Source organism: Sorex araneus, chromosome 3 (assembly GCF_027595985.1).
Source record: "Sorex araneus isolate mSorAra2 chromosome 3, mSorAra2.pri, whole genome shotgun sequence".
Classification (NCBI taxonomy): domain Eukaryota; kingdom Metazoa; phylum Chordata; class Mammalia; order Eulipotyphla; family Soricidae; genus Sorex; species Sorex araneus.
In genome coordinates, this window is record NC_073304.1 from 238,492,391 (window position 1) to 238,505,788 (window position 13,398).

Genomic DNA, 13,398 nt, shown 5'->3' on the forward strand with positions numbered 1-13,398 from the left:
TTAAACCTTCACGCGGGCCCTGTGGTAACAGTCGGCTTGCAAATTCCCGCAAAATGTAGCAATCAGCTCCTTCCAGCGACACACTGGGGAGCGGCCGGGCCTCCAGAGCTGGCCTGGGGGAAGGGCAGCGGGGCGCAGGGAACAGGGGAGAGCCCCGGCGGCGGCGGCGGGGGTGCCCGTGCCCAGCGCGCTCCAGCCTGCTCTGCTGGGTGTGCAGTGAAATTAAGTCATAGGGATAACTCGGAGCACTGGAGGGGGGGGGGGCTTGCAGGACGGGGGAAGGGCACGGGAAGGGTGGGAGGAGACGGCTCCTGGAGGGGCCGGGGGCCCCCACATCATTGCTAGCTCTGGGAGGGGCGTGGGGGCCCAGTCAATGGAGCAGCCGGACCCCAACGCCGAGGTCACTTCTTGCAGGTGCTCCGGTTCATGCGCCTGATGCATGAGACGCCTCCGGTGTCTGCGCTTGCTATTCCAATCCACGTGTGATTAGATATGTGTTCAGGCGTGTGCGTGTGGTGCCCATACGAGTGCTGTGCTCAGGTGTGCTCATGTGTGAGTGTGTGCTTGTGCGTGTATGCGTGTTCAGTGTGCATATGCACGTATGTAGGAGCAGCCGTCCAAGGGCCCCTGAGCCGGGATCGAGGCTCACAGCTGACCAGCTGAGGTTCTGCCGGGCAGGGCTCGGCCGAGCGGGGCCCCAGGCCCCAGGCCCGCTGGGCAGCCGCGAGCTGGGCGCTGTGTCCTCTTCTTGGAAGCAGCTCAGAGCTGCGGCCGTGCCCGTGGCCCAGGCACCCGTCTCTAAGCCGCTCCCGCCACCGCAGCCAGCACCTCCCGCCCTGCTGCCCCCCTTGGCATGGCGGGCTCTCGTGTGTCTGCACCGGTGACCGAGCCCCCTCAGACACGCGTGCACTCAGGGACACTCATGCATGTGCGCTGCTTCACTAAGCACACGTGCACTCTCACATGCCAAAGCACACAAAAGCAGTGTACTCATTCCCTCTCACACCCACACACACGCACTCATTCACCCGCACACACACCCACACATGCACTCATTCACCCGCACACACACCCACACACATGCACTCATTCACCTGCACACACACACCCACACATGCACTCATTCACCCACACACACACCCACACATGCACTCATTCACCCGCACACACACACATGCACTCATTCACCCGCACACACACTCACACACATGCACTCATTCCCCTCTCACACACACTCATTCACCCGCACACACACCCACACACATGCACTCATTCACCCGCACACACACCCACACACATGCACTCATTCACCCGCACACACACACGCACTCATTCACCTGCACAGACACCCACACACATGCACTCATTCACCCACACACACACCCACACACATGCACTCATTCACCCGCACACACACACGCACTCATTCACCTGCACAGACACCCACACACGTGCACTCATTCACCCCCACACATACCCACACACATGCACTCATTCACCCGCACACATGTGCACTCATTCACCCGCACACACACCCACACATATGCACTCATTCACCCGCACACACACCCACACATATGCACTCATTCACCCGCACACACACACGCATATGCACTCATTCACCCGCACACACACCCACACACATGCACTCATTCACCCGCACACATGTGCACTCATTCACCCGCACACACACCCACACATATGCACTCATTCACCCGCACACACACACGCATATGCACTCATTCACCCGCACACACACACATGCACTCATTCACCCGCACACACACTCACACACATGCACTCATTCCCCTCACACTCACACACACTCATTCACCCGCACACACACCCACAACACACACTCATTCACCTGTACATACACACGCACTCATTCACCTGCACACACACCCACACACATGCACCCATTCACCCGCACACACACCCACAACACACACTCATTCACCCACACACACACGCACTCATTCACCTGCGCACACACACTCATTCTCCTCACACACACGCACTCATTCACCCGCACACACACCCACACACATGCACTCATTCACCCGCACACACGTGCATTTATTCACCCCCCACACATGCACTCATTCACCCTCACACCCACACACATGTACTTACACGTGCATTCATTCACTTGCACACACATCCACAAACGTGCACACATTCACCCCCCCCACATACACCCATTCACCCACCCACACACACATGCACTCATTCACCCGTACACACACCCACATACTTATTCACCCACACAAACACGTGCACATATCATTCACTCTCACACACACATGCACTTATTCACACACATACACACGTGCATTCATTCACTGGACACACCCGCACTCATGCACACACATGTGCACACATTCACTTGCACACACACCCATACATGTGCACACATTCACCCACATATACTCCCACACACGTGCACACATTCACCTGCATATACACCCACACACGTGCACATATTCACCCTCACCCTTCCCACACACCCTGTACTCACACCTGCAGGCTCACCCGGGCACACTGGTACTCACACACACACAATCTCTCACAGGCGAGGCCCGGCCGGGTCCCGCCTCCCAGCCCCAGCCGAGCCTGCTCGACACCCGGGGCTCCGGGCTGGGAGGGGACGCAGAGGATGGCCCTCCTGCCCACACCCAGGGGTCCCTCTCCCGGGGTGGGGGCTAGACACACCCTCACACCTCAGGCCTTCGGTTCCAAGTGCTCACAAGGGCCTGGCCTGCTGCCTTAGCCTGGGGTGGCTGAGCCTCCAGCCGGATCCAGCCCCTGGGGTTCATCCCCAGGCAGCTCCGCTGGGGAGACCCGAGGAACATGGGCTCCGGGGTCGGCTCCAAATAAAGCACCGACATTCCAGAACGTACTTTCAGAGCAGCTGCGGAGCGGCTGGCCAGATGCCAGGCTCGGGGTGACTGAGACCCCGTTCCGGAGGGCGGGTCCAGGGAACAGGAGACAGATGGCCAGGGCAGGTGGACTCCAGCCGTGGGGGGTTCTCCGCGGAGGTGAGGCCAGAGTGCTGGGGTGGCGGTAGAAGTGTCTGGGTCGAAGGGCAAAGCCCAGGTGGGGGTCGGGTCAGAGGGGGCCCGAGCAGGGTGTCAGGGTCATTGTGGGCTCCGGGCAGGGGTTCGGGGTCAGGGTGGGCTCCGGCTGTGGACAGACCACCTGGGACGTGTCGGGGTGCGGAGGACACTCCCGGAAGCTGCCAAGGGGGGAGGGCTGGTGGCAGCCCCGGGGGGGAGGCGCGGATCTGAGAGCCTTTGAGATGAAGTTGTCAGTGTGCGGGGATGGTGAGTTAGAGGAGTGAAGCAGAAGGAACCAGGAAGATTCCAGACGCTTCCAGCTTGGGGCGAGGGGGTGGTGGTGTGGCTGCTGTGTGTGTGTGGGGGGAGGCAGGAGTTCACCCGGGGACATGTCGGGGGGGTGAGTCCAAGCCCCCCGTCCCTCCTCCCTGCCGGGAGTCCATTCCCAGCTGACCGGAGGCCAGGCGGGGTCTGAGGCTGGCGGGGGGAGGTGGCAGCTGAGGGGACGGAGGGTTCATGGTAGGGGCAGAGTGCCCGCCGGTAGCAGGGAAGGTGGCCGTCACCAGCCCAGGGAGGCGGGCAGAGAGGGGCACTCCCGGAAGCCAGTGTTCAAGGGACCCTAGAGTTCAGGTTGTTCTTTTGGGGGGTGTTTTGTGTCACCCACCTGGTGGGGCTCAGGGACCATACAGGGTGCCGGGGGTCAAACCCAGGTCAGCCTTGCAAGGTGGCGCCTCCCGGACCCGCCCTCCGTGTCTGGCGCTCTCCTGCCATCCCGCCCCGTGTGCGAGCACAGCACCCCCCCCCGCCCCCGAGTGTGCCCCTCCCTCCAGTGGTGGCATCTGGAGGGTGCGGCAGGCGCGGGGCCTGCCAGCCGGTGGCCTCATGCACCAGCTCCACCATCTGCCACCGCAGGGCGCGGGCGCGTGAGGCCTCGGCAGGCCGGGCCGGGGCCCAGGAGGAGACCAAGGGGCCGGCCACCTTCCGGACTCGCAGGACACACGGGTGCAGGGTGGGCGCACTGGCCCTCGGCACTTAAACTTCCACACGGCGTCTCCCGCGAGGGCCCAGCGGGCATCGAGTGGGGGCCCTCGGCAGCACCAAGCCTGGCTGTTAAGTGCTGCGTGGACACATGTGTGCTGCCCACTGCGTGCATGTTGCATGATTGCACCTGCGGACCCCGCGTCCCAGACGTGTGCAGCGGAGAGCCAGTCAGGTGCTTTGGGCGGGGGCGAGTGCAGCGGAACGTCCTGGCGCTCCGCTGGCCCCCAGCCCCGGGTGCGGCCTGGGGGGAGCCCCGCAGCGTGGGGCTGGCCGTGCCACGCTGCCAGCGGTGACCCCTCCCCGACACACACGGGAAACTGCTTCCTGGAGTGCTCTGGGTTTGACGTCCCGTTCCATGCGCTTTCCTCAAACGTCGGCATCTGCCGCCAGCAGCTATATAAAGAAGCTGCTGAGACAGTGTCTGGCGGGGTGAGGAGGCACCGCTGACCTGCCCCTCACCAGGGCTGCCGTGCGGTGCTCCCAGGGGCCCCGGGTTCCTGCGCCCACCCGTGGCGCGGTGACACCAGCAGCCTCTGACGCAGATGCGGCAGCTGGGGGCACAGTGGCAGCGAGGGTGCCCAGCGCTGGCTCACAGCGCAGCCTCAACGCCCAGCAGCTGGGCGCCGGGTGTGGGACACGGGGGTGATGACAGATGGCGGGGGGGGGGGCTGGCATGACTCGTTCCCTCGCGGCACAGCAGCAGGAAGGTGACATGCCCTGGGCACCGGCTTGTCTGTCTCACGCCCTGGGGGCGCTGCTGCAGGAAGAAGCCGTGTCTGTGGGGTCTGTGTGGGGAGTGGGGTCCGGGGGGCCGTGGCTGGGGTGGGGTGTGAGCTGGAAGGAGACCCGCTGTCCAGGGGGCCCCGTGCACAGGAAGAAAGTGAGAGCACCAGGAAAGGCCCGAGTGCTGGGGTGTGGCTGCTGCAGGGGATGGCCTGGCCACCCGGTCTCCCCCTCCTGCCCTGTGGCCAGGGCAGGCTCCTGAGCCAGGTGCAGTGTGGGGCGGAGCGAGCCTTACTGGGGGCGGGGCCAGACTCAACGGGGCGGGGCCGTCTTAGTGGGGGCGGGGCCAGACTCAATGGGCGGGGCCAGGAGCAGGAGGCGGGGCCTGTCTCCTTGGGGGCGAGGCCAGGAGCAGTGGGGGCGGGGCCCAGCGCGTTGGGGGTGGGGTCCGGGTATGAGGCCCCCGAGGCCCCAAGGAGGCTGCAGGAGGTGCCCAGTGTGCCCAGCAGAGAGTGACGTCCCCCGTGAACACACCGGGTCCGAGGCAGCAGGGTGGCTGGGGCACGAGTGGCAGGGAGCCCTTTCCAAGCCCCCACAGGGCATACCCAAGCACACCCAGAGTGGGGGGGGGCACAGGGCCTGCCTCCCCAAGCCTGTCGCTCACCTGGCCCTGCTGTGCCCGGCCAGGAGGGGAGCCGGCTAAACCATGCCGGCAGTGGGGGCACCTCGCTGGGCTGGGCCCCTGGCAGCCCCCAGCTCGCCACTCCCACCCGGGCACAGGCCTGGCAGGGCAGGGCAGCCACGGGTGAGCCCCCTCCGAGGCCCTTCTGGGGAGGCCCCGGGCAGAGGGCAGGAGCAGGCTGGCCGGCGCTGTCCCTTTAAGCCTGGCTGCCCGGAGGGCCTGTGTCCAGCCGCAGTGCTGCCTGGTGCTCCAACGCCCCTTGCCCTGGGTGCCCGCTCGCCCCTCGGGGCCACAGCACAGCAGACACGTCCCCTCCTGGCAAATAATTAATTTGACTCCACGTTGCATAACCTCCAAAGATGTTCCAGGCACGTGGCCGCCGGCTGAGGCCGCCCAGCTCTGAGTCTCATTAAGGTGGCTCCCAGCAGCCGGCCCTCCCGGGAGGGGCAGCCAAGGGGACCCCTCCCAGGGCCTCCCCTCTCTGCTCCCCGCCGCCGTCTCCCACTGCCTCGGGACCCCAAGTGTTCAGAGCTGGCACCACCTTCCCCTCCACCTCAGCCCCCCAGAACTGGGCCTGGCGCTAGCTGCCGCTGACCGCCCGCACGGCCCCGTGTCCTGGCCTTCAGGGGGAGGAGGTGATGCCAGCGAAGCTGTGCCCAGGCCAAGCCCCCGAGGGCACCACCTGAGGCCCTCCAAGAGCCAGCCTCCTCCTGACCCTGTCCAGAGGGACTTCGAGGCCCACCTGGGCAGCAGCTCGGAGAGGGAAATGGCCTGGGGTCCCCTCCCAACCCTGACCGGGCCCCAGCGCCCGCCCCGCCCCCAGGACCGAGATGGCCGTTTTTGGCCTCCTCTTGGGCCAGGCTTGGCGGGTCCAGCTGCCCGGGGCCCTGGCTCGGAGGGTGGGTGCTGCTCTGCGGGCGGCGGTGGGTGCAGAGCTCCCCCTCGGAGCTGAGCCCATGCCCACGCGCCCCGGCCCCCGCGCTGTGCACACGGCTGCCCAGGACGGGCACTGGCCGTGGTGGAGGGCTGCGTCTGCAGAACCAGCCTTCCCGCCCAGGGGACACGCCCAGAAGTGGGTGCCGGGTCCTGTGGGTGCCCTCCCCACGGCAGACCCTGAGCCTCGTGGAGCCTCTGGGGGCAGCACCATGCCCTCCCCTTCATGGGGGTTGTCCCCAAGAGCTGGGCGGTGGGTTGCCCCCGAGACCCTGGCCCGCTCGTTCCGGGCTCCTGTCTCTCCCTGAAGTCACCAGGAGCTTCCTTTCCCTTGAGCTCAGGTGCGTCCTGCCTCGCGAGCACTTCGCACCGGCTGGCTCAGACCGTCGGGAGCCGGGGAACCGCAGGGGGAGGGGGCAGGTGACCGGTTGCCTGCCTGAGTGTGTACGTGGCTGCCCGGGTGTCAGTGCTCATCTGTGTACATGTGCACTCAAGTACGCACAGAGTACATATGAATATACAAGTGTGGTCGTATGTGCATGTGAGCTTGTGTGTGGTCATGTGTGCACATGACGTGTGTGCAGGTACAGTCCCTGTTCATGCACACATGCCTCTCAGTAGGTGATTGCATTACATGTATCAGGCGTGTGCATGTGCGTGTATGAGTGCATGCGTATGAGTGCCTGTGTGTATGCATGCCTGCATGGACATGTGTGGGTGCACGTGTGAGTGTGCATGCTTGCACTGGTGTGTGCTGTGGGGACGCGTGCAGGACTGTTGCATCGAGGGCGCACACGTGTCTGAGGGGAGCCCTGCGGGAACCTCTCTCCTCTGGGTCTGCGCCGTAGGAGCGCGGCCGAGCAGTCGCCAGGGCTCACGCCAGGGAGATCTCCGAGTGAGGAGGACGGGCAGGACCAGCCCGCAGCTGGCGCGGAGTCCGGACGTGACGGCTCCTCACACCTGCTCGGCCTTGGCCCACCTGCCGCTTCGTTGCCCCCTCGGGGTGGGGGCCGGCAGCTCCCCGAGTTCTCGTCAGGAGCTGCCCCCCCAGACGCCAGCCCCGGGGATGCGGCACGCTGAGCTGAGCACCGCGGGGCTGGCCGGGCCGGAGCGGCCTCTCAGCCTGCCGGGAAGCCCGGCCTTCCACGGACACGCACACCCCGCAGGCCCCGAGGGCTGCCTGCCCCCAGCACGGGCGGCGGGGGAGGAGAGGGCATCTCATCCCCCTTTGGGGCAGATGCACCTTTTTCTCTGTGACACAGGAAATGTGCCGGCCGGGGGCCCAGCAGGCCCTGAGCAAGACCCACATCGGGTGCCGGCATCAAACCCGGGTCAGCTCATGCAAGGCTCAGCCCGATACTGTCGCTCCCAGCAGAATGAAGCCTCCTCCTCCTCCTCCTCCTCCTCCTCCTCCTCCCCCTCCTCCTCTTCCTCCTCCTCCTCCTCTCTCTCTCTCTCTCTTTTTTTTTGCTGGCAAGAACTTTGTCATGTTTATTACTGTATTCCTAATGCCTAGAAATGTGCTGTTTTTTTTGTTTGTTTGTTTTTGTTTTTTGGGTCACACCCGGCAATGCTCAGGGGTTACTCCTGGCTCATGCACTCAGGAATTACTCCTGGTGGTGCTCAGGGGACCATATGGGATGCTGGGAATCGAACCCAGGTTGGCTGCGTGCAAGGCAAACGCCCTCCCCGCTGTGCTATCGCTCCAGCCCCCTGCTGTTTGTTTATTTTTTTTCTTTTTGGGTCACACCCAGCGATGCTCAGGGGTTACTCCTGGCTTTGCACTCAGGAATTGCTCCTGGCAGTGCTTGGGGGACCATATGGGATGCCGGGGATCAAACCCGGGTCGGCCACGTGCAAGGCAAACGCCCTACCCGCTGTGCTATCGCTCCGGCCCCTTAAAATACTTTTTTAATGAATCACTGTGAGATACAGTTTTCTTCTCCTTCTTTTATTATTATTTTGTTTTTTTGGGTCACACCTGGGGATGTTCAGGGGTCATTCCTGGCTCTGCACTCAGGAATTACTTCTGTGTTGCTTGGGCGACCATAGGGGATGCCGGGGATAGAACCTGGGTTGGCTGCATGCAAGGCAAACGCTGTATTCTATCTCTCTGCCCCCAGTTTTTTTTTTTGTATGGGCCATACCTGGGCAGTGCTCAGGGCTTACTCCTGACTCAGTGCTCAGGGGTTATTCCTGGCGGGGCTTAGGGAACTATTTGTGGGACTGGGAACTGAATCCAGGCCAGCCACGAGCAAGGCCAGTGCCCTACCCACTGTGCCATCTCTCCGGCCCCCGCTTGTGCTTGGCTTTCAAGACCTTGGGTGCCAGGAGGCAGCCGGTCTGTAGTGGGCCGCTTCTCCGGGCCCTGCAGGCTGAGAGAAGCCGCACGGGGGTCCCTGGGAAAGGAGCCGGAGGTGACGCTCGCAGCCTCTGAGTTCAGACGGTGTGGGGGGCCTGTGCCTCGGCCGGGGTCCCCCAGGCCCGGCTCTGATCGCAGCCCCGCCTCTGCCGTCTCGGGCCCCGCAGCCGAGAGCGTGGGGCCCGCCCTGCCAGGCTGCATGAATAATAGAACTGAACCCTTCCCGGTTATAAATAGCGACGCTGCTTAATAAATATTTCACCTGCTCGTCTTCAGCGCCTCGGGTGCCTGACGGAGGAGCTCGCACCCGCCTCGCCACGGCGGCCGCGCAGGTGGGCTCGCCCGGCTCTGCCCACGTCCCAGTGCGTGCGCCCACCCCTCGGGGGGACGCCCGAGGCGGCGACCCACTCTCCGAGGACAGAACACGTGGGGGCGGCCCTGGGATTCCGGCGTGTTAGTCAGCCCCGGTCTGGCTGCCTCCGGGCTGCGGGACGCTGCGGGCCGGGGGCCACCGCGCCCTGAGGCCTCGGGGAGAGAACGTTCTGGGGGGAGGTTCGTTCCCGAGAACTTGGCCGTGAAGGCTCGCCCCAGACTCGGCGGGGCCCGGTCCATCCTGAGGACTGACAGCCTCGGCCGCCTCCTCCCGGACGACGAGGGCAGAGGGCCGGAGTCGGGAGGGGCCAGCAGGGCGGCCCCGAGGAGGCTTGACTGGCAGGGCCGCGGAGACCCAGGGAGCCACGCGTGGCAGAGCCAGGCCCCACAGGGTGTCCTTGGCTGGCAGGGGCCACGACGTCCCCCGTGCCCAGCACAGTGGGAGGACCTTGGGGCTAGCCTGGGCTCCCCGGGCACCATGGAGGGTCCCTGTGTGTAGCCGTCAGAGCTGTGAGCCTGTGACACACGCAGGCACGTTGCACGGAGGATGGGGCATGGGGTGGGCCAGTGCGTGGATGGACGGGCTGGAGGTGGGTATATGGGTGGGAGGGTGGGTGGGCTAGGGACGGATATATGGGTGAATGGGTGGGGGGGTGGGTGGGGGGGTGGGTGGGTGGCTGGATAGGTGGGTGGGTGGGTGGGTGGGCTAGTCATTGAGTGAGTGGCAGGGCTAGGGGTGGATGCACGTGATTGAAGTGTGTGCAGGTGGGCGGGTGATGAGGCTGCAAGGGTGGGTGGCCAACGGGTCTGTGAGTGGACGGATAGGTAAGAGGGAGTCAGTGAAGGGACTGGGGATGGACACAGGATGCTAGTGGGACGGGTGGGGGTGGGTGTGTGGCTCATTGACGGGTCGATGGCCGGTGCGTGGGTGACTGGGAGGGCGGGGGGTATACAGGCGGGTGGGAGGGTGTCTGGGTGGGAAGAGGCACATGATATCGTATTTCAGAACAGAATTGATCACAGAACAAGCCCAGGAGCCCGGTCAGCCGCTTCACTGCCCTGCGCCCGGCCCCTGAATTATTGACGCGAAGGAGGGCTGGGAGTGGACAGTCGAGGGGCAGTGGTGAGGCCCGCCCTGCCCTGCCCGCAGGCCGGGGCCAGGCCCACCACCAGGCCGCGTGGCCACACTCCCCCCGCCCGCTCACAACGAGTTGAATAAAACAGCAAACATCAAACTCTTTGCGCAGAAAGTCTCTTCCGAGGAGGAGCCGTCCCTCTGCCGGCTCGTGTTTTCACTGGCGGCTGGGAGGGAAGGAAAGCAGGAAACGTTTTCATTTTCCTGTGATGGAGCAAACGCTTCAAATATCCAACTCCGCTGAATTATTGATGCGCCTCCTGGCTCCGGGACCCGCCACCCCTGCAGGATCGCGCCGAGCCGGGGGCTCTGGGCGTCCCGGCAGCCTCATTCTTGTCGAATCTGTTTTTTCTCTTTCTCTCCTCGGGCTCTGCGACCGGCTTCTGCAGGTGTCTGATGTCAGCTCTCCTGAGCAGGAGGGCGGAGAGGAGCAGGGGAGCCCCGAGAACACCCGGCTGGGCTTGGGAGGGGAGCAAAAGGGGGAGCAAAGAGCACGGGCAGCCCGAGGGCCGCTCCCAGACCTGTGGCAGGTGACAGTGACCCCGCCGTGCCTTTCCCGGGTGTGCTTGGACACGAGTCTCCCCCGCCAGGCTGTGTGACCCGGGGGGACTGGCTTACCCTCTCTGGGCCTCTGTTCCTCTTTCTAGAAAAGAAGGAGCCCCCACCCCACCACTGCCGCCTAGGAACAACTCCCGCAGGGCCTGGCCTCAGGGTAACGAGAAGGGGTCTCGTGAACAACCAGGACCCCCAAACTCAGTTGGGTCCTGGAGAGATTTGCCCGCGTGCTTGCAGACGCCGCTGCTGTGGCCGGGGGCAGGTCCCCAAGGCCCCGCCCAGACCCCAGCCCAGGCACATCAGGGGGCAGCGTCCTCAGCCCCTTTTTTGGGGGGCACACCCAAGATGCTCAGGGGTTACTCCTGGCTCTGCACTCAGGAAACTCTCCTTGGGGCTGGAGCGACAGCACAGCGGGTAGGGCGTTTGCTTTGCACGCGGCTGACCCGGGTTCGATTCCCAGCATCCCATAGGATCCCCCGAGCACCGCCAGGAGTGATTCCTGAGTGCAGAGCCAGGAGTGACCCCTGAGCATCGCCGGGTGTGACCCAAAAAGCAGAAAAAAAGGAACCTCTCCTGGCGGTGCTCAGGGGACCCTATGGGGTGCGGGGATCGAACCCTGGCCGGCCGTGCGCAAGGCGGGCGCCCTCCCCGCGGTGCCATGGCTCCACCCAGCGTCCTTCAGCCTTGAAGGGGCAGCCACACCGTGAGATGCCGGACACCAGAGGGTGGGCGCGGGTGACACTTCTGGGAGGCCGGGGGTCTGTGCTAGGGCATGGCTCTCGCACTCAGCACCTGCCGTGGGCACAGAGATGGTCGGGGCACATGTGGGCCCCCGCCTGTGCTCAGCGTCACGTGGTCCAGGCACCACCAGGTGTGGCCCCACACGGCAGCAGAGCACCTGGTCACAGGCGGGCGTGGTTGCGTTTCCTCCACCGCAGCCGAAACACGGGGCTGAGCCTGGGGGCAGCGCGGTGGGCCGCCCTCCGCCGATCCCCATGTCCGGCCGGGTGAGAGGGAGAGACGGGGCTGGTTGGCCGGACACTGCTGGTGGCCGTCGGCAGGTGTGAGGGAGAGACCAGCCCGGCCGGACACTGCTGGTACCAAGAGAAGAGCCAGGGCCCAGCCAGCGCCCACGGGCCGCCCTTCCTGAAGACCCCTTGCTGCGGGAGCTGCTCTCCGGGGGCGTCTACCCCTTCCACACCCCGTGGGGCCGAGGTCAGGGGTCAGGGGCTCTCGCCCTGTGGGGTCTCCTGGCCCCTTTGCTGCCTGGCGTGGGGGTGGGGAAGAGCCTCCCACCGTCCTTCTCCCTGGCCTGGGGCCTGCCTCCTGGCTCTTTCTCTCCCGTCCCATCACTTTTTCTTCCCCGTTGGGACCGCCCCTTCCCTGCCCCGCCTCACACTGTCCCTTCCGGAACGGCCCCGCCCACCTGAGGCCCCGCCCACCCGCCAGGGCTCTGCCTAGAGGCAGCCCAGAACGTCTGCCTTACTGCGTGTGTGCGTGTTACTGTGTGTGTATGCCCGTGTTCGTGCATGTGTGCACGCGTGTATGCACGCTACTGTGCGCTTGTTCGTGCGAGTGTGTGCGAGTGTTTGCGTGTTACTGTGTGCATGTGTGTGCATGTGCAAATATGTTCATGTATGTGTGTACATGCATGCTCCTGTGTGTGCGTGTGTTTGCGTGTTTAGAGGCGCTGCCCCTAGCTGGGCTTTCTCCTTGCTCTGAGGCTGCTGTCCCGTCCCGTGTGGCTCGGGGGACTGGGCAGGGATGGGACAGAGGCCTGGAGGTGTGCGGGGGTCCTGGATCTCAGACGCAGGCAGGAAGCCCCTGGGGTGCAGGTGGGCTCTGAGGTCGGGACAGCCGGCGGGCGGCTGCTCTGGGTACTGAACTGGGTCCTCATCTGGAGCAGGGGCTCGGCATGCAGACAGTGCGGGAGTGTGTCTGTGCGTGTCTGTGTGCACACACGTGTAGGAGTGTCTCTGTGGCTGTGTGGATGTGTGTGTATCTGTGTGTGTCTGTGCAGATGTGTGAGTGTCTGTGTGTATTAGCATGTCTGTGTGTGCACACATGTGTACATGTGTCTGCGTGTCTGTGTGCATCTGTGTGTACAAACATGTGTAGGAGTGTCTGTATGGATGTGTGTGTATCTGTCTGTATGTACATGTGTATGAGCATGTCTGTGTGTCTGTGTATGCGAGCATGTGTATGAGTGTCTGTGTGTGCAAACACGTGCCCGTGTGTCTGTGTGCACACATGTGGATGCACGTGTCCGTGTGTGCTTGTGCCCCCATGTCTGTGTGTCTGTGTGTGGGGAGAGAAGGCAGGAGGAGCTGGTTCTGGTTCGGACTGGCCGGCAGGTGTGAGCCCTGGAGCCCTGCGACGTCCTTTGTGCTGGGTGCTGGTCCACTGGGTAACGGGAGTTTTTCCTTTTTTGGGGTCACACCGGGCGATGCTCAGGGGTTCCTCCTGGCTCTGAATCACCGAATCACTCCTGAATCTCTCCTGGCGGTGCTCGGGGGACCCTATGGATGCCGGGGGT